The 24,713-nt window shown below is 40.2% G+C and overlaps 1 long non-coding RNA gene across 5 annotated transcripts; it reads right to left on the reverse strand.

Annotated features, from left to right (window-relative positions):
• Window positions 1–1,487: 1,487 nt before the first annotated feature.
• On the reverse strand, window positions 1,488–4,480 carry LOC104102450 (uncharacterized). Of its 5 annotated transcripts, none has more exons than XR_004508677.2 (4): window positions 3,349–4,480; window positions 3,182–3,271; window positions 2,600–2,931; window positions 1,488–1,998 (listed from the first exon to the last, which is right to left on the reverse strand). It is a non-coding gene; the product is annotated as an uncharacterized lncRNA (long non-coding RNA). The 5 variants fall into 5 exon arrangements; XR_004508679.2 differs by having other exon boundaries at window positions 2,699–2,931; window positions 3,349–4,479; XR_687702.4 differs by having other exon boundaries at window positions 1,488–2,931; window positions 3,349–3,411; window positions 4,308–4,476.
• Window positions 4,481–24,713: the final 20,233 nt, after the last annotated feature.

Here is a 24,713-nt window from a genome sequence, read left to right on the forward strand (position 1 = left end):
AACTCTATTTATAGAGTTGCTGGCAATGTTTCTGAAAAAAGGTTTGCAAAATTTCAGAAACAGCCATGGCTGTTAAAAAAGGGTATTTGAAATATTGCGAAAAAAATATATTTAAAATAATCCGAGAAAGAAAACGGGCCTGACCGAGCCGAAGCCGAAGCCGAGCGAGCGACGACGATGGCGCGAGAATTGCCTTTTTCTTAACTCTTTAAGAGCTAGAAGAAGAGCAATTATATATATACCCATCAAAAGCCTTTTTTTTCTCCGATATGGGACAATGTCCCTTTCCCAAGGAAAACTCAAATATTTCATTTTTCCTCCATTTCTCATTCACCCTCTTTAAGCTACACAAGCTTAAAATCTCAACAACATGTACATGTACCTATGTCTTATGCAAATGCACAACTGTAAAAGTATCTGGATTTGGAGTAACCTAAATCCGTATAATTAGCATCTTTCCAAGGAGAGGTTTAGATAATAGGACTTTATGGGTTTTTCCTTTTACTGCATTTGAAAATCGAGGCATAGTTTTAAAAGAGCCTCGTGCAACCTATTTTTTATTTCTCTTTACTTATTTCAATTTCTAAATGCTACCTATCTTTTGTTGTTGCTGCCTGCCATTGGGACAAACCCAAAGTTTTTAAACTGTTGTATTTCCTTTTGTTTTTCTTTTTTTAACATTCGTTTTCTGCTTTTGGCTATAGTCTACAGACTCTGCACCCTTTTTCCCCTTCTCTCTTACTCTTTCAGGAGAGCGTGCATTAAAATCTTTTTCATGGTACTGTTTTATTTTTAAAAGAAATATTCAAGAAAATAGGTTAGCTTGGAATCTTGGGTTTTTCAAGGGGAAAATCTAGAGTATTTCAGCCCTCAAAGATTTAGTAGAATAACCATGAGGGGGTTTTTAGCTATCCCTTTTGTCGTTTTGTTCAATGTTCAGCATATAGCCTATCGCTATTATCTTTGACCAAATCGCCAAACATTTAAGTTTATTTGCTTACTTGTGGAAGGTGTTTTTTGGAATGTTGGAAAAGAAAATAGTTTCCCAATTAATGAAAGAGGTAATGCTATTCCAAGACGACAATGATTATTTACTATATATACTATGGCTTGGAGAAGGACTAGAGTTATGTGGGAAAGAAGGGATTTTTTTTTGGGAGGGGGGGGAGGGAGGGGGTGTTGGTAGGGGGTTTAGGGAAAATTTTTGGAGGTAGAAATTCATGATTGATCCTTTTGACTTTTGGGTTTTGCATTAGACTCTTTGAGAAATAAACTATGAATTGAATTCAGGAAAGATAAAAGTTTTTGTTTTGACCAACACACGGACTAGCTAGTATATATACATGAGGGTTGCAGGGATAGCATCACAAGTAGTTAATTTTCCTCCCAGTCAATCTGTGACAACAACTCTACAAATACTAGTAGAGATAGCCCGGGCCCAACATCAATAAATCTATGCTATTGCAAATAAAGGTACATATATAATATCTAGAAGAATGAGTTTTTACTCAAAGGAGAAATAGAAGATTACAGAGTTACTAAATAAGTTTAAAGTAATATGGCTTTCCAACAACACTAGGTAATATGGATCTAAAAGATAGAACCAGTTACAATCGTTGTCAACAAGATGATAAACTATTATGTAAAATAAAGTATAATAACAGTGAAATAAATTAGCTGTTGACATAACTTTATGAAGTAATTTTTCGCGAAAACATTTATGGATAATGGAGTTGGACTTAACAATACCAATTAACGAAATTCTTGTAAGGTCACCAGAGTTGCTCGTTGCCTACGATTATCTATCTCGATTGCTTGAAATTTCTGAGCATTCCCATAAAGTGAATCAACACCAAATGTGCAATAAGAAGACATTCTCTTTAGGGAACTTGATGAGATTAAACAAGACTCTTGTCCTCTATTATTTCCTTCAGTGGCTAAACCATCAGTTTCTCCAAGAACTTTAGTATGTGCGTCAAGTTGCAGCTTGATCAAAATCTTACAAAAGAAAAGAATAGTGAGATCAGGGAAGGCAAGGAAGAAATAGATTCTGAATTTTTTATACGAATTATTAAAATATAAATTCACCTGCTTATTACTATAAGCACATCAAATACAATACTGTGTAAGGACAACTAAACAGACGTACAAAAGTGTTTCCTCTTCGCATAGAGACTATAGAAACTGCGAACAATTAGAATAATAATTTATAATTTGATTTGATGCATATAATCTAGAGCACTCAACCAGCAAGGTCAAACTCACTTCCCATATTATTCAAGCTACACGGACTATACCTTGTCGAGTCCATTTTTGCTATAGAGACCGAACTCATAGAGACACATATATACAAATAAAACAGTTCTAATAAAAAGATCTAGTTAAAAAGATATATGAACTCAAACAAAACATAATGGATCTGACGTAGACAGCAATACAAAATAATCCTGTCAAATGAACTTTTTCTAATTAAAAACAAAAGCAGGGAAAAGAGTAAATAAATGATGAGAGCAACTCCAACTTATTACAAACTTTTATAACAAGCTTAAATTTCTCCGTAAAGCCAAAACAAAATAATAAAATGAAAAAGAATATGTACCTTTCTGATAAAAATCCATTTGTCATCTTTCTAATTTTGTCGATCTCTCATGCCTAATATATGAATGCTAAGTTTCAAAAAGCAACCAAGTAGTCTCACCAAATAACGATCACGTGGTAAAATACTGAGCACGATGGCAACTTTCCAAGAGCAGTCATTATATATCTCCACAATGTCCCCAGGTGCCCAAGTCTCCACACACTGCATTACAGGGGACAGGGCCTTATCATCTTTCCTGATACCCTTTCTTCGATATTTTCACTTTGCTTTGGTGAACCAGAACCATATCTGACAACTGCAAGTGTGGCCATTACCAGACACTATCTCGGCAGCTAAAGGGATGCAGAAATATTGCAATAGTATAAGTTTGACGCATTATACGACCAGTAATAATTTTTTCATTAGCATCAAAGCAGAATTGTCTTACTTTGGCAAATGAGATGGAAAGTTAACCAATAATATTAGTTATAGCAGCTTTCATTAAAGATTGCAAATAGGACAAGAAACTTGAGTATCCATTGTACAAAATAGACAAGCAAAAGAAAAAGGGAAGCATAATTCCTAGTGATGCCATTATCTTACCCTTTTTCCCCCAATGTACTCGGCAATTTGACCACTAGATATTGCTCCGACCATAGCACCCACATTAGATAACGAACCGAACAAAGAGAACTGTAAAGATTAACTTTAGTCAGAAATTGCTCTCAAGCAAATGAATCAAAATATATAAAACAAGAATGACTTGTTACCTCAGAAAGAGTGAGCTTCAGATCTTTGGTAATAGCAGTTTGTGTAGGCGAAGAATAACCAGACTACAGTAATAATAACAACAAGAACAAAAAATGGAAAATAATTGATTAAGCAGATACATACACGCACACAGACACATGTACATACATACATATATACATACATAGCAGCAATATAAAACTGGTATGCATCCAAGAAAATGCAGGTTACACAGGGATACTTCAACCTCTAGATTTACTACGCATTTAGGTAGAAAATTTTCATAACAAATTGTAATCCCAGAAAAGAAATTGTATTCCCAATAAAAAAGCAACTTTTCTGCCAAGTGATCGCTTTATGACTTAATATCAACCAAGAAATTGCAGACTGCATAATGGAAACTTCAATCTCTAAAATTACTACAGATTTAGGTTACAAGAATAAATAGAAATCTCAATAAAGACTCCACCTTTTAGCCAAAATTGATCCTTTTACCACTAAGAAAGAAAGGTAAAACAGGCAACAAAAAATCACATGTAGCACTATCACACTTTTCATTGAAGGAATAAGTTGGAGACAGAGAGAAGCCATTATACATTTTAAGAAGTATGTTTATCCTTTTTGCATTTCTGCAGAATCGATCACTTCACAAATTACGAAAATTATTCTTTTGCAGTCAAAACCTTTGATGTGTAAGAAAGATGATGATCACATGAGCATTATTTACAACCATTCTTATATAATTTAGCCCCAGTGAAATGAGAACAAAAACCATTACTACTCCTCAAGAGAAATACAGATAGAGATGATTCACAAACACTTAAAAAATAGAGAAGACAGAAATATGCATAAGAAATTTAACAGAAATGGTAATTTATTGAAGAATTTTCTCAAACACCTAGAAACCAAAATCCATTGATACTCCTCAAGAGAAATATAGATAAAGATGAATCAAAGAGATGACAGAAGAGGTACTCACCAGAAAATACGATTGACGGAAGAAAACACACTGAAGTGCAAACTTGACAACAAGAGGAAATACGGAAAGAGCAGACGTTCTGGATTTTTCTTAGTTGGAAGATGGAGTTACCTCTCCACGGTTGTTCGAGATTTAGTTGAGAAACCAGCGGTGCTTCCACGCGTTAAAATTAGAATCCATGTGTTAAGCTATATAATCGAATGAATAACTGTGAAAGCTTTGAAATCACAGAAGTATCCTCGGAATAATTTTTAATTCCATGTAAGCACACATGTTGAACTTGATGTCACGCCCCAAACCTGGGGAGGTGTGGTTGGCACCCGGTGTCATGCTTGTCCGAGCGAACCACTTTGTAACTCATGATCGTTCGACCAAAACTAGAACATACATAGGTTGAGTTAGCTGAACTCATTCCTTTTGTAACTATCATAGGCCCACATGGTCACAACTCCTAATGTACAACTGTAAGTGGGAAAACATTGTATCACTGAATCATTTTTCTTAAAACATGAATACATATGGACCGTTAAGGCCTCTGACATACTATACAAAATGAACCTCTGTCTACAAAGCCTCTAAGATTATTTGACATCAAATGGGACAGGGTACCGGCATACCCATAAGTCGTTAGCAAAACTCTGACACGATGACTCATAGACTTGGCTGCACTCCGAATGAGGTGGAGTCTTACCGATCCTTTGCTGAATGCCAACCTCGTCTACTATAAGGGCTCGTCAAACTGATTATCTATACCTGCAGGCACGAATGCAGCGTCCCCAACAAAAGGACGTCAATACGAATAATTTACTGAGTATGTAAGGCAGAACTAAAACATAACAATAAGTCAACATTAATTAAAGACATATAAGAATCAACCCGAACCTCTGAAGTGCCACCGTGTATACATACTTATTATACTCATATATATACAATGCTTCTCTTTAAGACTATTATCCATATCGTATGATGCATGACTGCCCAACTGATCAATGATAACTGCCCGACCGGCCGTAGCGCGGTAGTAAATGCATGACTGCCCGACCGGCAGTAGCTCGGTGGTAAATGTGTAACTGTCCAACCGGCTGTAGCTCGGTGGTCAATGAATATGCATGACTGCCCAACCGGTGGTAAATACATGAAGATGTATGTATCACTATATTAAAAATATTAACATATCTATCATATACCTCAATAGGGACTTAGGAATATGCTTAGACATGCTTGAATATCACTGTCACGACCCAAAACTAACCCCCTGTCGTGATGGCGCCTATCGTGGAACTAGGCAAGCCGACTCATTTCCAAACAAAATGATATTTTCATTTCAAAGATAATTTCAAGGTTATATAACATAAAAACCTCCATTTAAAGAGTTCAAATCAAAGAAAAATAGAAGTGCGGAAAAGAAAAGCCCAACATCGGGGTGTCACTAGTCATGAGCATCTACTATAATCTGTCTAACAATATCAAGGCTAACGCAGCCTGGAAGAATAGCTAAATACTACTAGAGGAAGATAAGAAGGAGAAGAGCAGGGGCTGCGATCGCCAAACAACTACCTTGCTATCTCCAAGAAAATTTGCAATCAGAACACTCAATAACCGCTACCGTGTCCAGCCACTCCTGGATCTGCACACAAGGTGCAGGGAGTAATATGAGTATGCCAACTCAGTAAGTAACAACAATAAATAAATACTGAGCAGTAGTGACGAGCAATAAAGCATATAACGTTCATATCAGGAAATCTCAGTAAAATACCACATGCTCTTAAAAATCAGGATTTGAATCAAACATCTTGTTTAAACCCGGTTCCAATAAAAAAAATCATTTTTATTTTCCAATAGTTTTTCAAACAAAGGCTCAATGCAAAGGTGAGCAAAAAATGATGAAATCATAAACAGCCACTCGGGCAGACCTCACAGTCACTCGTGCCACTCGGGCATACCTCACAATGACTCTTGCCACTCGGGCATACCTCACAATCACTCTTGCCACTCGGGCATACCTCACAATCACTCTTGCCACTCGGGCATACCTCACAATCACTCTTGCCTCCCAGTCACTCAGCACTCGGCACTCGGCACTCGCACTCAGTAGGTACCTACGCTCACTGGGGGTGTGTACAGACTCCGGAGGGGCTCCTTCAGCCCAAGCGCTATAATCTGCACGGACAACTCACGTGCGATAATAATAAAGCATGTTGCAGGCGGGCAGCCCCGATCCATACTCATCCTCACCAATCAGGCCCTCGGCCTCACTCAGTCACAAGTATGCTGCAGGCGGGCAACCCCGATCCACCCTCATCCTCACAAATCAAGCCACTCGAGCATTTCAGTAAAACAGGGCATTCGGCCCAAAACATTTATATGCATCAAAATAGAGTCATAACACTGAGTTATGTAGTAAACAAGTATAAATATGACTGAGTATAGATGTTTCAATCGAAAACAGTGAGAGGATGATACGAAACAGCCCCTAAGGGTCCAAACAGCATTGGCGCAAGGCCCAAACATGGCATTCAGCCCAATTTACATAAAATCTTTCTAAATCATATAAGTATCAATGGTTTCAACAAAGTATGCAACTTTACAGTTGCTACGGGGCGGACCAAGTCACAAATCTCCAATAGTGCACACCCACACGCCCGTCACCTAGCATGTGCGTCACTAAAAATAGTAGAATGATACAAAAATCCGGGGTTTCATACCCTCAGGACTAGATTTACAATCATTACTTACCTCAAACCGGTCAAATCTCTACCCCGCAATGCTCTTGCCTCTGGACTCGGCCTCCAAATGCTCCAAATCTATTCGCAATCAGTATAATACCATCAATATACACTAATGGAATGAATTCCACAAGAAAAGCTTCAAAATTAGACCAAAACCCGAAATTGGCTCAAAAATCACATGTGGGGCCCACGTCTCGGAACCCGATAAAAGTTATAAAATCCGAAATCTCATTCAACTACGAGTCTACCCATAACAATTTTACCAAAATCTGACCTTAACTCGACCCTCAAATATACAAATCAAATTTTCAAATTTCTAAGTTGCGATCTCTGATTTACACCTCAAAATCATGTAATCTAGTCGGATTACTCGATGATAATTCACTATTATGGAGTAGAAATGATCACAAGAGACTTACCTCAAGTTTTCCTTGAAAATATAATAAAAATCGCCTCTCCCCAAGCTCCAATTTGTCAAAAATGGCAAATGGGACGAAGCCCCCGTTTTTATAATTCTGCCCAGACATCCTCGGTTCTGCCTCGATCTTAGCCTTCGATCGAGGTCCTCGATCCTGGTTCTCGGTCCTGGCCCTCGATTATGTCTTCTTCCCAGCCTTCGACCATGACCCTCGACCCTGGGCTAGATCATGCCTTCGATCGTGACCCTCGACCCTGGGCTCGATCATGCCTTCGACCGTGACCCTCGACCCTGAGCTCGATCATGCCTTCGATCGTGACCCTCGACCCTGGGCTCGATCGTGACCCTCGACCCTGAGCTCGATCATGCCTTCGATCGTGACCCTCGACCTGGAGCTCGATCGTGGCCCTCGACCTTGAGCTCGATCTGGGCTTCGATCATGGCCATCGACCCTGAGCTCGATCTGGGCTCGATTCTGGGCAGAAGCAATTTCCAACAGAAGGAAATTGCAGCAGCTGTTCTAGTTCAATATTTTAATCCGTTAACCATCCGAAACTCACCCGAGGCCCTCGGAACCTCAACCAAATATACCAAGAAGTCCTAAAATATCATACGAACTTAGTCGAATCCTCAAATCACCTCAAACAACGCTAAAACCATGAATTACACCCCAATTCAAGCCTAATGAACTTTGAAATTTCTAATTTCTACAAACAACTCCGGAACCTATCAAATCACGTCCGATTGACCTCAAATTTTGCACACAAGTCCTAAATGACATAATAGGGGTATTTCAATTTTTAGAATCAGATCCCGACCCTGATATCAAAAAGTCAACCCCTCGGTCAAACTTCTCAAAAATAAAACTTTCGGCATTTCAAGCCTAATTCCTCTACGGACTTCCAAATAATATTCTGAACACGCTTTTAAGCCCAAAATCACCATACGGAGCTATTGGAATGATCAAAATTCAAATCCGATATCGTTTACATATAGGTCCATATCCGGTCCACTTTTCTAACTTAAAATTTTCAATTATGAGACTAAGTATCTCATTTCACCCCGAGTTCCTTCCGGACTCGAACCAACTAACCCGATATAACATAATATAGCTGAATAACACAAAAAGAAGTAGGAATGGGTAAAACAGGGTTATAACTCTCGAAACGACCGGCCGGGTCGTTACATCCTCCCCCTCTTAAACATCCGTTCGTCCTCGAACGGGTTTAGAAACATACCTGGAGTCTCGAATAGGCGTGGATATCTGCTCCGCATCTCCCGCTCGGTCTCCCAAGTGGCCTCCTCCATAGGCTGACCTCTCCATTGCACCTTCACTGAAGCTATATCCTTTGACCTCAACCTTCGAACCTGCCGATCCAAAATAGCCACTGGCTCCACATCATAAGTCATATCACCCTCTAACTGAACCGTGATGAAATCCAAAACATGGGACGGATCTCCAATATACTTCCGGAGCATGGAAACATGAAACACTAGATGCACACTCGATAAGCTGGGTGGCAAGGCAAGCTTATAAGCCACCTCTCCTATCCTCTGAAGCACCTCAAAAGGCCCAATAAACTGGGGGCTCAACTTGCCCCTCTTCCCAAACCTCATAACACCCTTCATGGGTGATACCTTCAGCAAAACCTTCTCCCCAACCATAAAAGACACATCACGGACCTTCCTATCCGCGTAGCTCTTCTGCCTAGACTGCGCCGTGCGAAGCCGCTCCTGAACCAATTTCACCTTATCTAATGCATCCTGGACAAAGTCTGTACCTAAGAGCCTAGCCTCACCCGGCTCAAACCATCCAACCGGAGATCTACGCCTCCTCCCATACAAAGCCTCATACGGAGCCATCTGAATACTCGACTGATAACTGTTGTTATATGCAAACTCAGTGAGTGGCAGAAACTGGTCCCATGAACCCCCAAAATCAATGACACAAGCACGCAACATGTCCTCCAATATCTGAATAGTGCGTTCGGACTGCCCGTCCATCTAAGGGTGAAAAGCTGTGCTTAATTCAACCTGAGTACCCAACTCTCGCTGCACGGCCCTCCAAAACTGCGATGTGAACTGAGTATCCCTATCTGAAATGATGGAAACTGGGACACCATGCAGGCGAACGATCTCTCGGATGTAAATTTCAGCCAACCGCTCTAAAGAGTAAGTAGTACCAAATTGGAATGAAGTGCGCGGACTTGGTCAGCCGATCCACAATAACCCAAATAGCGTCGAACTTCCTCGAAATCCGTGGGAGCCCAACTACAAAGTCCATAGTGATCCGCTCCCACTTCCACTCTGGGATCTCTAACCTCTGAAGCAAGCCACCTGGTCTCTGATGCTCATACTTAACCTGCTGATAGTTTAGACACCGAGCCACAAACCCAACTATATCCTTCTTCATCCACCTCCACCAATAGTGCTGCCTCAAATCCTGGTACATCTTCGCGGCACCCGAATGGATGGAATACCGCGAGCTATGGGCCTCTTCAAGAATCAGCTCTCGAAGCCCATCTACATTAGGCACACATATCCGGCCCTGCATTCTCAGCACCCTGTCATCACCAATAGTCACATCCCTAGCATCACCTCTCCGAACCCTATCCTGAAGAACGAGCAAGTGAGGGTCATCATACTGACTCTCCCTGATACGGTCATAAAGAGAAGACCTGGAGACCACACAAGCTAATACCCGACTAGGCTCCAAAATATCCAATCTGACAAGCTGACCTGCCAAGGTCTGAACATATAATGCCAAAGGTTTCTCTGCTGCTGGAAGATAGGCTAAACTCCCCAAACTCTCTGCCCGGCGACTCAAAGCATCGGCCACCACATTGGCCTTCCCCGGATGGTACCAGATAGTGATATCATAGTCCTTAAGAAGCTCCAACCATCTCCGCTGACGCAAATTAAGATCCTTCTGCTTTAACAGATACTGCAGGCTCTGGTGATCAGTATAGATCTCACAATGAACCCCATACAAATAATGACGCCAAATCTTCAAGGCGTAAACAATGGCTGCTAACTCAAGATCATGGATAGGATAGTTCTTCTCATGGGTCTTCAACTGGCGCGAGGCATAGGCAATCACCCTACCCTCCTGCATCAAAACACAACCAATGCTTATCCTTGAGGTATCACAATACACAGTGTAAGAACCTGAAGCTGATGGCAAAACTAGCACTGGAGCTGTGGTCAAAGCAGTCTTGAGCTTCTGAAAGCTCTCCTCACATTCATCCAACCACCTGAATGGAGCACCCTTTTGGGTCAATTTGGTCAAGGGCGATGCAATAGATGAAAATCCCTCCACAAAATGACGGTAGTAACCCGCCAAACCAAGAAAGCTCCTAATCTCCGTGGCTGAGGATGGTCTGGGCCAACTCTGCACCGCCTCTATCTTCTTCGGATCCACCTGAATACCCTCACTTTACACCACGTGCCCCAAGAATGCTACTGAACTGAGCCAAAAATCACATTTAGAGAACTTTGCATAAAGCTTCTCCTCCTTCAATCTCTGCAATACAGCCCTCAAATGCTGAGAGTGCTCTTCCTGGATACGAGAGTACACCAGGATGTCGTCAATGAATGCAACGACAAATGAGTCCAAATAGGGCTGGAATACACTGTTCATCATATGCATGAACGCTGCTGGGGCATTGGTCAGCCCAAAAGACATCACCATAAACTCATAATGTCCATATCGGGTTCTGAAAGCTGTCTTGAGAATATCTTAATCCCGAATCTTCAGCTGGTGATAACCGGACCTCAAATCAATCTTGGAGAACATCCTCGATCCCTGAAGCTGGTCGAATAAATCATCAATATGAGGCAAAGGATACTTGTTCTTGACTGTGACCTTGTTCAACTGCCTGTAATCAATACACATTCTCATGGAACCATCCTTCTTTTTCACAAATAGAACCGGTACACCCCAAGGTGACACACTAGGCTGAATAAACCCCTTATCGAGGAGTTCCTGAAGCTATTCTTTCAATTCCTTCAACTCCGCCGGTGCCATACGATACGGTGGAATAGAAATGGGCTGAGTGCCCGGCACCAAATCAATACCAAAGTCAATATCCCTGTCATGCGGCATGCCCGGTAGGTCTGCAGGAAACACGTCCGAAAAATCACGTACCACCAGAACAGAATAAATGACAGGAGTCTCTGCACTAACATCCCTTACAAAAGCCAAATAAGATAGGCAACCCTTCTCAACCATGCGCTGAGCCTTCAAATATGAAATCACCCTACTTGGTACATAATCTATAGAACCGCTCCACTCAACCCTCGAAATTCCCAGCATAGCCAACGTCACCGTCTTAGTGTGACAATCTAGAACAGCATGATATGGAGATAACCAATCCATGCCCAATATCACATCAAATTCAACCATACTGAGCAACAATAGATCTACTCGGCTCTCCAGACCCCCAATAGTCACCCCACATGACCGATATACGCGGTCCACAATAATAGTATCGCCCACAGGAGTAGATACATGTACAGATAAAACTAAGGACTCATGGGGCATATCCAAAAAATGGGCAAAATACGAGGAAACATATGAATACGTGGAACCAGGGTCAAATAATACTGAGGCATCTCTGTGGCAAACTGAGACAATACCTGTAATCACAGCATCTGAAGCAATAGCATCTGGTCTGGCAGGGAGAGCATAGAAATGGGCCTGACCACCCCCTGATCTGCCTCCCTCTCTAGGGCGACCCCTAGCTGACTGACCTCCACCCCGAGCTGATTGGGCGGATGGTGAGGTAGCTGGGGCTGTAGTTGGAGGCTGACTCCTCTGCTGAGATAGACCTCCATGACGAAGAGGACACTGCCTCCACATATTCCCAAGCTCCCCACACTCAAAATAACTCCCTGGTGCTGGCGGCGGAAACTGAAGGGAACCCCTAGCACCGGGATGACTAGTAGAAGAACCTGGTATGGAAGAGCCCTGAACAGGTGGAGCACGAGACGAACTCTGAACTGGAAGGGCACTAAGTGATGAGTGGCCATGCTGAGAACTGTGAGAACCATGGCCAGATGATGCACCCCGATGAAATAGCCGAGCTGACTGAGCCTGTCTGAAATGACGACCTCTACCGTGCTAGAACTGACCCCCAAAAGGAGCACCGTTGAATCCACCCTGACCACGAGGCCTCTTGGCCTCCCGCTCAACCCTCTCCTAACCGCGAACCATCTCAATTTGTCGAGCAATGTCGACAACCTCATCAAAAGTAGCACCCGAAACTCGCTCCCTGGTCATGAGCAACTGTAGCTGATAAGTGAGGCCATCAATAAACCTCATGATCCTCTCTCTGTCCGTGGGAACCAACCAGATAGCATGACGGGCCAACTCGGAGAATCGCATCTCATACTGCATCACAGACATATCACCCTGGCGTAGCCGCTCAAACTGTTTATGCAGCTCCTCTCTGCGGGATCGAGGCACGAACTTCTCCAAAAAAAACCACGGAGAACTGCTGCCAAGTAAGGGGTGCTGCGCCAACAGGCCTACGCCTCTCGTAAGTCTCCCACCATCTGAATGCAGCCCCAAAAAACTGAAAGTTAGTGAACGAGACCCCACAAGTCTCCAAAATACCAGCAGTACGGAGTATCCTCTGATACCTGTCCAAAAAGTCCTGAGCGTCCTCTCTCTCTGTGCCACTGAAAGGTGGCGGCTGAAGTCTCCCAAACCTCTCAAACCTACGCTGATCATCCTCAGGCATAGCAGGAAACACATAATCCTAAGCAACAGCAACCGGATGGGCTGGTGGTGCCTCTGGTGTCTGAAGTCCCTGAATAACCTACTCGGGTGTGCGAGCGAAGGGAGTCTGAGTGCCTCCCCTGGCCTGAGAAGTGGTTGCAGCCGTCGAAATAGAGACCGCCTGAGCAAGGCCACTACACACTGTCAGAATCTGAGCTAAGGCCTCCTAAAGGCCTGGAATCACAATAGGCACATGTGGTGCCTGAGCTGGTGCATCAACAACTGGAACTTGGTCCTGATCTGGGACAACCGGTGGATCTGTAGGTACTGCCCCAACTGCTGTACGGGCTGCACCTCTGCCCCGACCACAGTCTCTACCGCGGCCTCGGCCTCTCGCGGCCCTGGCTGGTGGTACTGGTAGCTGGCCCTCCTGACCGGTAGCACGAGTCCTCACCATCTGTGAGAGAATGAAACAACAGATGTTTAGTTACTAGAATCAACAGATTCGCACGACAAGAATTCAAGAATATGGAGTTTCCTAAAGGTTCTGCAGCCTCCTGAAGATAAGTACAGACGTCTCCGTACCGATCCGTGAGACTCTACTAAACCCGCTCATGACTCGTGAGACCTATGTAACCTAGGCTCTGATACCAATCTGTCACGACCCAAAACTAACCCCCTGTCGTGATGGCGCCTATCGTGGAACTAGGCAAGTCGAATCATTTCCAAACAAAACGATATTTTCATTTCAAAGATAATTTCAAGGTTATCTAACATAAAAACCTCCATTTAAAGAGTTCAAATCAAAGAAAAACAGAAGTGCGGAAAAGAAAAGCCTGACATCGGGGTGTCACTAGTCATGAGCATCTACTATAATCTGTCTAACAATATCAAGGCTAACTCAGCCTGGAAGAATAGTTAAATACTACTAGAGGAAGATAAGAGGGAGAAGAGCAGGGGCTGCGATCGCCAAACAGCTACCTTGCTATCTCCAAGAAAATCTGCAACCAGAACACTCAATAACCGCTACCGTGTCCAGCCACACCTGGATCTGCACACAAGGTGCAGGGAGTAACGTGAGTACGCCAACTCAGTAAGTAACAACAATAAATAAAGACTGAGCAGTAGTGACGAGCAATAAAGCATATAACGTTCATATCAGGAAATCTCAGTAAAATACCACATGCTCTTAAAAATCAGGATTTGAATCAAACATCTCGTTTAAACCCAGTTCCAATAAAAAAATCATTTTTATTTTCCAATAGTTTTTCAAACAAAGGCTCAATGCAAAGGTGAGCAAAAAATGATGAAATCATAAACAGCCACTCGGGCAGACCTCACAGTCACTCGTGCCACTCGGGCATACCTCACAATCACTCTTGCCACTCGGGCATACCTCACAATCACTCTTGCCACTCGGGCATACCTCACAATCACTCTTACCTACCAGTCACTCGGCACTCGCATTCAGTAGGTACCTGCGCTCACTGGGGGTGTGTACAGACTCCGGAGGGGCTCCTTTAGCCCAAGCGCTATAATCTGCATGGACAACTCACGTGCGATAATAATAAAGTATGCTGCAGGCGGGCAGCCCCGATCCACACTCATCCTCACCAATCAGGCCCTCGGCCTCACTCAGTCACAAGTATGCTGCAGGTGGGCAGCCCCGATCCACCCTCATCCTCACAAATCAAGCCACTCGGGCATTTCAGTAAAATAGGGCATTCGGCCCAAAACATTTATATGCATCAAAATAAAGTCATAACACTGAGTTATGCAGTAAACAAGTATAAACATAACTGAGTATAGATGTTTCAATCGAAAACAGTGAGAGGATGATACGAAACAGCCCCTAAGGGTCCAAACAGCATTGGCGCAAGGCCCAAACATGGCATTCAGCCCAATTTACATAAAATCTTTCTAAATCATATAAGTATCAATGGTTTCAACAAAGTATGCAACTTTACAGTTGCTACGGGGCGGACCAAGTCACAAATCCCCAATAGTGCATACCCACACGCCCGTCACCTAGCATGTGCGTCACTAAAAATAGTAGAATGATACAAAAATCCGGGGTTTCATACCCTCAGGACTAGATTTACAATCGTTACTTACCTCAAACCGGTCAAATCTCTACCCCGCAATGCTCTTGCCTCTGGACTCGGCCTCCAAATGCTCCAAATCTATTCACAATCAGTATAATACCATCAATATACACTAATGGAATGAATTCTACAAGAAAAGCTTCAAAATTAGACCAAAATCCGAAATTGGCTCAAAAATCGCATATGGGGCCCACGTCTCGGAACCCGACAAAAGTTATAAAATCCGAAAGCCCATTCAACCACGAGTCTACCCATATCAATTTTACCAAAATCCGGCCTTAACTCGACCCTCAAATATACAAATCAAATTTCTAAGTTTCGATCTCTGATTTACACCTCAAAATCATGTAATCTAGTCGGATTACTCGATGATAATTCACTATTATGGAGTAGAAATGATCACAAGAGACTTACCTCAAGTTTTTCTTGAAAATATAATAAAAATCGCCTCTCCCCAAGCTCCAATTTGTCAAAAATGGCAAATGGGACGAAGCCCCCATTTTTATAATTCTGCCCAGACATCCTCGGTTCTGCCTCGATCTTAGCCTTCGATCGAGGTCCTCGATCCTGGTTCTCGGTCCTGGCCCTCGATTATGTCTTCTTCCCAGCCTTCGACCATGACCCTCGACCCTGGCTAGATCATGCCTTCGATCGTGACCCTCGACCCTGGGCTCGATCATGCCTTCGACCGTGACCCTCGACCCTGAGCTCGATCATGCCTTCGATCGTGACCCTCGACCCTGAGCTCGATCATGCCTTCGATCGTGACCCTCGACCTGGAGCTCGATCGTGGCCCTCGACCTTGAGCTCGATCTGGGCTTCGATCGTGGCCATCGACCCTGAGCTCGATCTGGGCTCGATTCTGGGCAGAAGCAATTTCCAACAGAAGGAAATTGCAGCAGCTGTTCTAGTTCAATATTTTAATCCGTTAACCATCCGAAACTCACCCGAGGCCCTCGAAACCTCAACCAAATATACCAACAAGTCTTAAAATATTATACGAACTTAGTCGAATCCTCAAATCACCTCAAACAACGCTAAAACCATGAATTACACCCCAATTCAAGCCTAATGAACTTTGAAATTTTTAATTTCTATAAACAACTCTGGAACCTATCAAATCACGTCCGATTGACCTCAAATTTTGCACACAAGTCCTAAATGACATAACAGGGGTATTCCAATTTTTAGAATCAGATCCCGACTCCGATATCAAAAAGTCAACTCCCCCGGTCAAACTTCTCAAAAATAAAACTTTCGGCATTTCAAGCCTAATTCCTCTACGGACTTCCAAATAATATTCCAGACACGCTTCTAAGCCCAAAATTACCATACAGAGCTATTGGAATCATCAAAATTCAAATCCGAGGTCATTTACATATAGGTCCATATCCGGTCCACTTTTCTAACTTAAAATTTTCAATTATGAGACTAAGTGTCTCATTTCACCCCGAGTTCCTTCCGGACTCGAACCAACTAACCCGATATAACATAATATAGCTGAATAACACAAAAAAAAGTAGGAATGGGAAAAATAAGGTTATAACTCTCGAAACGACCGGCCGGGTCGTTACAATCACTTTGCAGGAATGAATAACATAGACATCCTTAACTGCTAAGAGTAGAACCACTTATGAAATATCGTGTACGCATCGTTACTTGGATCATGCCAAAAGAAAGAAGGATTAGTCTTAACATACCTGAGCCGATTCTCTTAAGAAAGATTACACCGTACTCCCTTAGAATCGCAAAATTCCGTTGCTATTATGCTAAGAAGTTTCATGAGAATCTCTTACTGAAGATAGTTACATTGCTATGAAGATAAATATATCTGTCCTTTGTGAATTTTATCAAAATCTCACATGACTTTTGTTAGCATAAGTCTTTCAACGTAACTAGCTCGAAAGACTCACGTTGCCTTCAACGTACCTTTTGTGAAGTCTTTCATGGCTTTTGGTTGAAGCACTCACATTGCCTTCTCCAAATCTTTGTGAATTTGAGTATTTTAAGGCTTTAGCCAAGATTTCCTCTAGGGATGCCACCTAGCCTCACAACATAGTTAGTCACCTTAGGCTTAATTAAATGTCCACACATGCTGCCACGTTAAGGCCTTTTAGGCTTATCCAAGATCCTAATTAATCACCCATTAACCAATAATTAACCAATTACCCGCATAATTAAGAATTATCTCAAATTACTTAAAATACTACTATTAAAATATTACAATATTAATAAATTATAGTACCATATAAAATCAATACATACATTATTATTTCATTAAAACATCCATGTAAAAATACATATATTTTCTCAACTTCTAATTTTTCTAATCTCATATAAAGAAAGATAACCTTCTTTTATTGTGAGAAAATAATTTATGCATTTACAATAAAGAAAATCTCATAAACTTTCTCATATTATGCGTATAATTTATCATATCCAAAAATAGTAATAATGGCAACTATCCAAAATTATACTTATAAAACTTTTACTAAAATACTTCACTTAAAACAAAATACCACACTTACATAATATCTAACAGTATCAAGGTTGTAAACTTACAGGGTCTCATAATAATAATGTCTTAAACCCTCTATAACCTCCTAATAGATATAATCCATTCGAACTTATGTGGATAGATTATCGGAAGTTGAACTAGGTGCTAAGGTACGAGATGTAACACTTGAGGTGCCTGTTATTCCCTCTTATTAATAAGTAGTAATATACATAAATGATAATAAAATTAAATCATGTCTAATCCCACAAAATGAGGTATGGGGATGGTAGAATGTAGGGGTGTGCATAGGTCGGGATCGGGTCGGATTTTTCAATTACCAAACCAAATCAATAGTGTCGGGTTATTAAATCTAAAGACCAAACCAAACCAATAAAAATCGGGTTTTTTAATCTCGGTTTTTCTCGGATTTTTTGGGTTTTTGGGTTATTTCAGGTTTTTTTTCTTCATAAAGTTTTTATAGTACAAAACATAGAATTTGTGCTCCAAAAATTTCTTTGATCCTAGTAAGACATATCTATATAAGATATTTTTCAAGAAAATAACATAAAATATGAGATGAGCTATGGCATTGTACTAAAATATTCAACAATAAAGATAATAGAATCGCATAAAATAAATATTATTAATAAGCCATAATGAAAATAAATATAATCTAAAATTACTAAGTTGCTAAAATATACGAGTAACAAGTACTATTTTTACATGACTAAACACTATAAAAAAATAAGTTGTGCATTTTATATAAACCATGAAAAAACTAAAAAAAATAGATATCCAACACTATTGTCATTCCTAGTACAATTTAATTGAATGTCTTTTATTAGCATTAATATTGACTATAAAATTTATTGTAGCATTCAAGAATTATAAGTCCAAGTTTAAAATTATACGTTAAAAGATAAAATTATGAAAATATTTAAGAAATATTTATAAACTACACTACAATAAATATTTTTATGTATTAATTAAATATTTTTAAAACTTCCATATATGTAGGGTGTGTTTGGTATGACGGAAAATATTTTTCGAAAAATATTTTTCCATTTTCCATTGTTTGGTTGCACAAAATGGTTTGAAAAATCTTTTCCTAGATATCACATTTTTCTGAAATTAGAGAAAAATGACTTCCCTAGAAAAAGTTAGAAAAATATTTTTCAAAAACTCTACATACTCTCATATCTAACCCCCAACCCCCTCCAACTTTAATTTTCTGTTTTTTTTATTATTGTAGTTTAACCTATAGTTGATTTACTTATCATTTTTATTTGATCATATTATCAATTAATATTTATTAGATAAATTTACTAGTATTTATTTAATATGTTATATAATTGTGTAAATATTTTTTATACTGTTAATGCACAAAATTCTTAAACTCTATTAAAAGTATAAAATGTTCCCCTCATTAATATTGCAAGTATCATATTATATATAGTACAGTTCAATTATAAATTTGTTCCTTAGATGCATTGTCTTTTCAATGTTGTAGTGTAAATACTTAAAACATAACCGCACCGATTATTTATATCAAATTGTTAATAAAAAAATAGATGCATAACATTTGTTTAGACAAAATTCTTACAGTTAACCATGATTTAGTAATATAAAATATTCTCACCCTGTTAGAGCATTTAATCATGGTAAGTTGATATGGATTAGTGTAAACATTCGTTGCGGGTTTAGTTGTAAGATGCTTGACTTTGACCTTTTTCTTCCATCTTTTTTTCCCACAAATTTTTAATTCAACAATTCGATGTTGATCATAACACATGGTATATTTTATATTTGGGCAAATAGCAGTTTGATCCTTGAGTTATTGCTTTATTCTGATTTTACTCCTATGTTATATGTCTAAGCACATTAGACCTTTAATTAACCTAAATATGTGATTTTGCTCCCTTAAACTAACAGATGACAAATAGTTAACAGATTATATCCTGGAAGCTCCTTACACTAATGTTAAAGGGAAAACTTCAGTATATCCTGAATTTGTACATGCTTTAAAAGAGTATGACATCTAGCTTCTAATGACTCAGGGCATTTTCTTGCAAACATTTTAACAATATCCAACACGAATGATGACCCATGATATTATTATTGTACAACACAAATTGGGGGAAGTTATGTAGATCATTGGCTTAATAAATTGGTTTATATGCTCAAAATTCATAAAAGGAAATAGTTATTCCTAAATGTTTTTAAATCTAAGCAATATAAGTTGGAAGAACAGAAATCATTAGAAAGTAGGCAAAGAATAAGGATTCAGATCATCTCTGTTACTTTTCTAAACACAAACTCCGTTAACTAGTTAACGGATGTTAGTTTAAAGGAGAAAAATCACACGCTTAGGTTAATTGATGGTCTAATGTGCTTAGTAAAAAACCAATGATCAAAACTGGAAGAAAACAACTCGGGGACCAAAAATATTATTGCCATATTTTGATTCTTAGATTATATTGTTTTACATATTCCTTGAATTGGGACCTGATAGGTTATAAGTGTCCTTGTTTTATGTTTTGATGATCTAACAAACTTAATGTCAAGAACCAAATAAGGAACCTGGTCCACATCTGATCCACATTCTCAAGCGCATGAAAATAACCAGACTTAAGCTGGAGATGTTCATCAGAATTTCAGAAGTTAAAGAATCAACAAGGGGAACAGATGGACTTCAATTCCCCTGGTGATTGTACCAAGTCAACTCTCCAACAGCTAGAAAGTGACTGACTGCACATGCAACAGTACAACACAGTGCAGCAGTCACCTCCATTGGGAAGGACCTTGTACCCAAATTACTTACATCATTCAAGTGATGTCATCAATGTTATACTAACATTAAAACAATGACAAAACATGACTTGAACACTTAGAGAATTTACTCAAGCACTCTAATAGTGATTGATCTTCCAGTTAACGATTCTCAAGTGTATCAAGAACAAAGAACAACACTGTTACAGACCAGTTCCCCATATCAAGTGATTGTATGTCCTTAGTTGAGTTGTAACTTTGTTAATGTTCTTACTTGTAATTCCTACTTAGCTTACTTAGAAGCATTGTGTAAGAACATTAGATCATCTCTTTCATGTTCTATATGTACAATGTTTTCATCTAAGGCAACCTTCTCTTTCTTCAGGTTCTCAATTGTTTCTTTTAAATCAACAACAACGATTACTAAGTCATCTCTGGTTTGTTCTGCTTCTCCTAACTCCACAGTTAAAGTATCTTTATCATTTGTAAAACCGTGATAAGCATCAATTAACATATTTGCCAAAGACATGAGTTTTTAGGAGAATAAGATTTCAGATTTCTCTGAACATCCAGAAAATTTACCTCATCATCGTCGTCATCTTCATCATCATCAGACTGAGCCATCAAGGCAACCATTGAGTCATAATCAGTTGCTTCACTTTCCACTGCCATCATTGAACTATCTCCATGATCATTTTCTTCTTCAGATTCGCTGGAGGAGTCTCCCCACGCAGCAAGAGCTTGCTTTACAACATTGTCAGCGACATTCTTTCTCTTGAAGCGTTTATTAGGAATCGGGTTCCTCTTGGCTGCTTTGTCAAAGTTGTTTTTATACTGATCTTGCTTTAGGAGAGGGCACTCCTCGATGAAGTGTCCTGGTTTGCCACATTTATGACAGAGGTCATAATCTTTTGGCTTACTAGAACTTCCCCTTTTAGGATGCCTCCATTCCTGCGAACCATCTTCTGGAATCTTCTTGTCAAGTAAGCCATATCACCATCTTCACCACTTGAATCATTATTGTCTGTTTTGAGGACCAGGTTCTTCTCCCTTTTGGGTTCTCTTCTTTCATTGTCCTTCTTCTTCTTCTTCATTTCATATATTTTCAGATTGCCAACAAGTTCATCTATGGTCAGTTTCTGCAAGTCCTTCGCCTCTGTAATGGCATTCACTTTGTTTTCCCAAGAACTGGGCAGTACACTAAAGATTTTCCTGACAAGCTTGTTTCTTGGAATAGTTTTACCAAGAGAGTGAAGCTCATTAATGATGGAGGTGAAGCGAGTATGCATATCTTGGATGGATTCATCATCTTTCATCCTGAAGAGATCGTATTCAGTTGTGAGCATGTCGATCTTGGATTGCTTAACCTGTGTTGTTCCTTCGTGAGCTGTCTGAAGAGCCTCCTAGATTTCTTTTGCTGATTGGCATGCCGATATCCTGTTATATTCATCAGGACCAATGCCACAAACAAGAATTTTCTTTGCACGAAAGTTCTTTTCTATGGCCTTTCGATCAGCGTCATTGAATTCCTTCCTCATCTTGGGAATGGCTACAGTTGGGTCGCCAAGATTCTTGGTGGGAACAAAGGGTCCATCACAGATAACATCCCATAGCTCTGAATTTTCAGACATGATGAAGTCATGCATCCTAGTCTTCCACCATCCATAGTATTGGACATTGAACATTGGTGGCTTGTAGGTAGACTGACCTTCTTCAAAGTTTGGTGGAGCAACCATGGGGATCCTTTCTAGGTGTTAGCCTGATAGAAAGAACCTGATATGATACCAATTGATAGAATTCTAGGGTCAACCAAACACTAGAGAGAACCAGGTTCTTTATCGGTTTTCCCAGATTATGCAAACACAACAGAAAGTAAATAACACAAAGAGTTTTTACGTGAAAAATTCCCAGCTCAACGGGATCAAAAACTATGACCTACCCTTGTAGGATTTCAACTTCACTACTGAGCAAAACGTTTAGATTACAACCTATTGTAACCTAGGAATTAACTCTGTAATCCCTCACTAACTTGTAACACACATATTACAAGCCACTTTGTAATACCTCTATTACAAAGACTTTACAACTTGAATAACTCTAGCCAAGACACAAACACGGGGGTTTATGATTTACAAGAAGGAAAAAGAAGTCTTAGCTGAGAGTGTTGCTAACATTGAGCATGAGATAGATGACCTATTAGTGGTCGTAGTAGACTTGAAGGAAACAATTGGGGAACTTAAAATGGAGAGTAGGCCTGAAAATTCTCAAAAGGGAAAGGAAGTTGCAAGTGAGGCACACATTAAGCTTGAAAGTGAGTTAAATTCAGTGAAGTCTAGTCTGTGTGCCGAGCTTGAGAAAAACAAACAACTTCAGGAAGAACTAGGTAAAGTGAAGAGTGATCTTGAAAAATCACTCAAGTGGACCTGGTCCTCTGATGCTATCACTGCCATGTACACCAATAATAGGGGAAACATGCAGGGGATTGGGTTCCAAAGGGAAAAGATTCCCTACAACCCTGATAGTAAGTACGTTACCGTACCTAACAATTGGCTTTGCACTCACTGCGGTAACACTGGGCACTTTAAAGAAAACTGTATGTCCAGATTTCAGTCACAGCAGAAAAATAAAATTTTTGCTGAAAAAGTAAGTACTGGTAGAGAACTCGGTCCCTCATATAAAAAATGCATAATGCCTGCTTGGACCAGAAGATCCCTGATTCACCCGTTTCCTCATTACAAAAGACCCAAGCTCGTTTGGGTTCCTAAGTCTAACTCCTGATTTTCTTGTGCAGGGAACAGTGAAAGGAAGCATCCTACAATGGTACATGGATAGTGGCTGCTCAAAGCATATGACTGCAAGTACAAATGACTTCCTTTCACTTAAGGCCCTGCAAGGAGGGAGTGTATCCTTTGGAAATGGCAAGAAAGGATACATTCTGGGAGTTGGAAGGATTGGGAAGTCTCTCTCACACTCAATCGAAAATGTGTACTACGTGAACGGGTTGAAGTATAGCTTGCTAAGTGTTTCCCAGATCTATGACAAGGGAAACAAGGTGGAATTTGTGTCAAAATATGTACAGTCACAAACCTAGTGACTGGTGAGGTGGTGCTAGTGGCAAGAAGATACAAAAATATCTATGTTGCTGATTTTGAGTCCCTGCAGAATAGTGATCTCAGCTGTCTAAGTGTTGTTGATGATGATACTGAATTATGGCATAGGAGGCTGGGTCATGCAAGCTTCACGTTGCTGAACAAATTGGTCAGGAAGGACCTGGTTTGTGGTCTGCCCAAGTTAAGCTTTAAGTATCAAAAAGTGTGTGATGCATGTGTAAAAGGCAAGCAAGTCAAATCCTCATTCAAGCCCAAAAAGGAAGTCAGTACCTCAAGGCCACTTGATCTTCTTCACATGGATCTATGTGGACCTATGAGGGTGCCAAGCAGAGGAGGAAGGAAGTACATCTTTGTGATAGTTGATGACTCTCCAGATTCACCTAGACCCTTGTTTCTCAGAACCAAGGATGAAACTTTTGAAGTGTTCGTTGCTTTTGTCAAAAAGATCCAAGTAAAGGTGGGTAATAAGGTAGCCTGCATCAGGTCTGATCATGGAACAGAGTTTGACAATGCCAAATTTGATGAGTTCTGTACTGAAATTGGTATCACTCACAATTTCTCAGCTCCAAGAACACCTCAACAAAATGGTATTGTGGAAAGGAAGAATATAACTCTTGAAGACATGGCAAGGACAATGTTGATTGGCAGTGGGATTGTTTTCTGGGCAGAAGCTGTCAACACTGCTTACTACTTGGTGAACAGGTGCATGATCAGGTCCCTTCTGAACAAGACTCCATATGAACTGCTGAATGGAAGGAAACCCAAGCTAACACATCTAAGTACTTTTGGGTGTAAATGCTTTGTTCTCAATAATGGAAAGGAAGCCCTTGGAAAATTCGATGCCAAAAGTGATGAAGGAATCTTTCTGGGATACTCATCTCAAAGCAAAGCTTACAAAGTATACAACAAAAGGACTCAATATGTTGAGGAAAGTATACATGTGATCTTTGATGAATCTCACCTCTCCTATGAGAAAGACATACACGCTAATCAAGATAGAGAACCTTTATTTGTTCCAAGAGAAGTTATTGACATGGCAAATGGAAAAGCAGACAT

The sequence above is a fragment of the Nicotiana tomentosiformis genome, chromosome 2 (genome assembly GCF_000390325.3).
Source record: "Nicotiana tomentosiformis chromosome 2, ASM39032v3, whole genome shotgun sequence".
NCBI classification, from domain to species: domain Eukaryota; kingdom Viridiplantae; phylum Streptophyta; class Magnoliopsida; order Solanales; family Solanaceae; genus Nicotiana; species Nicotiana tomentosiformis.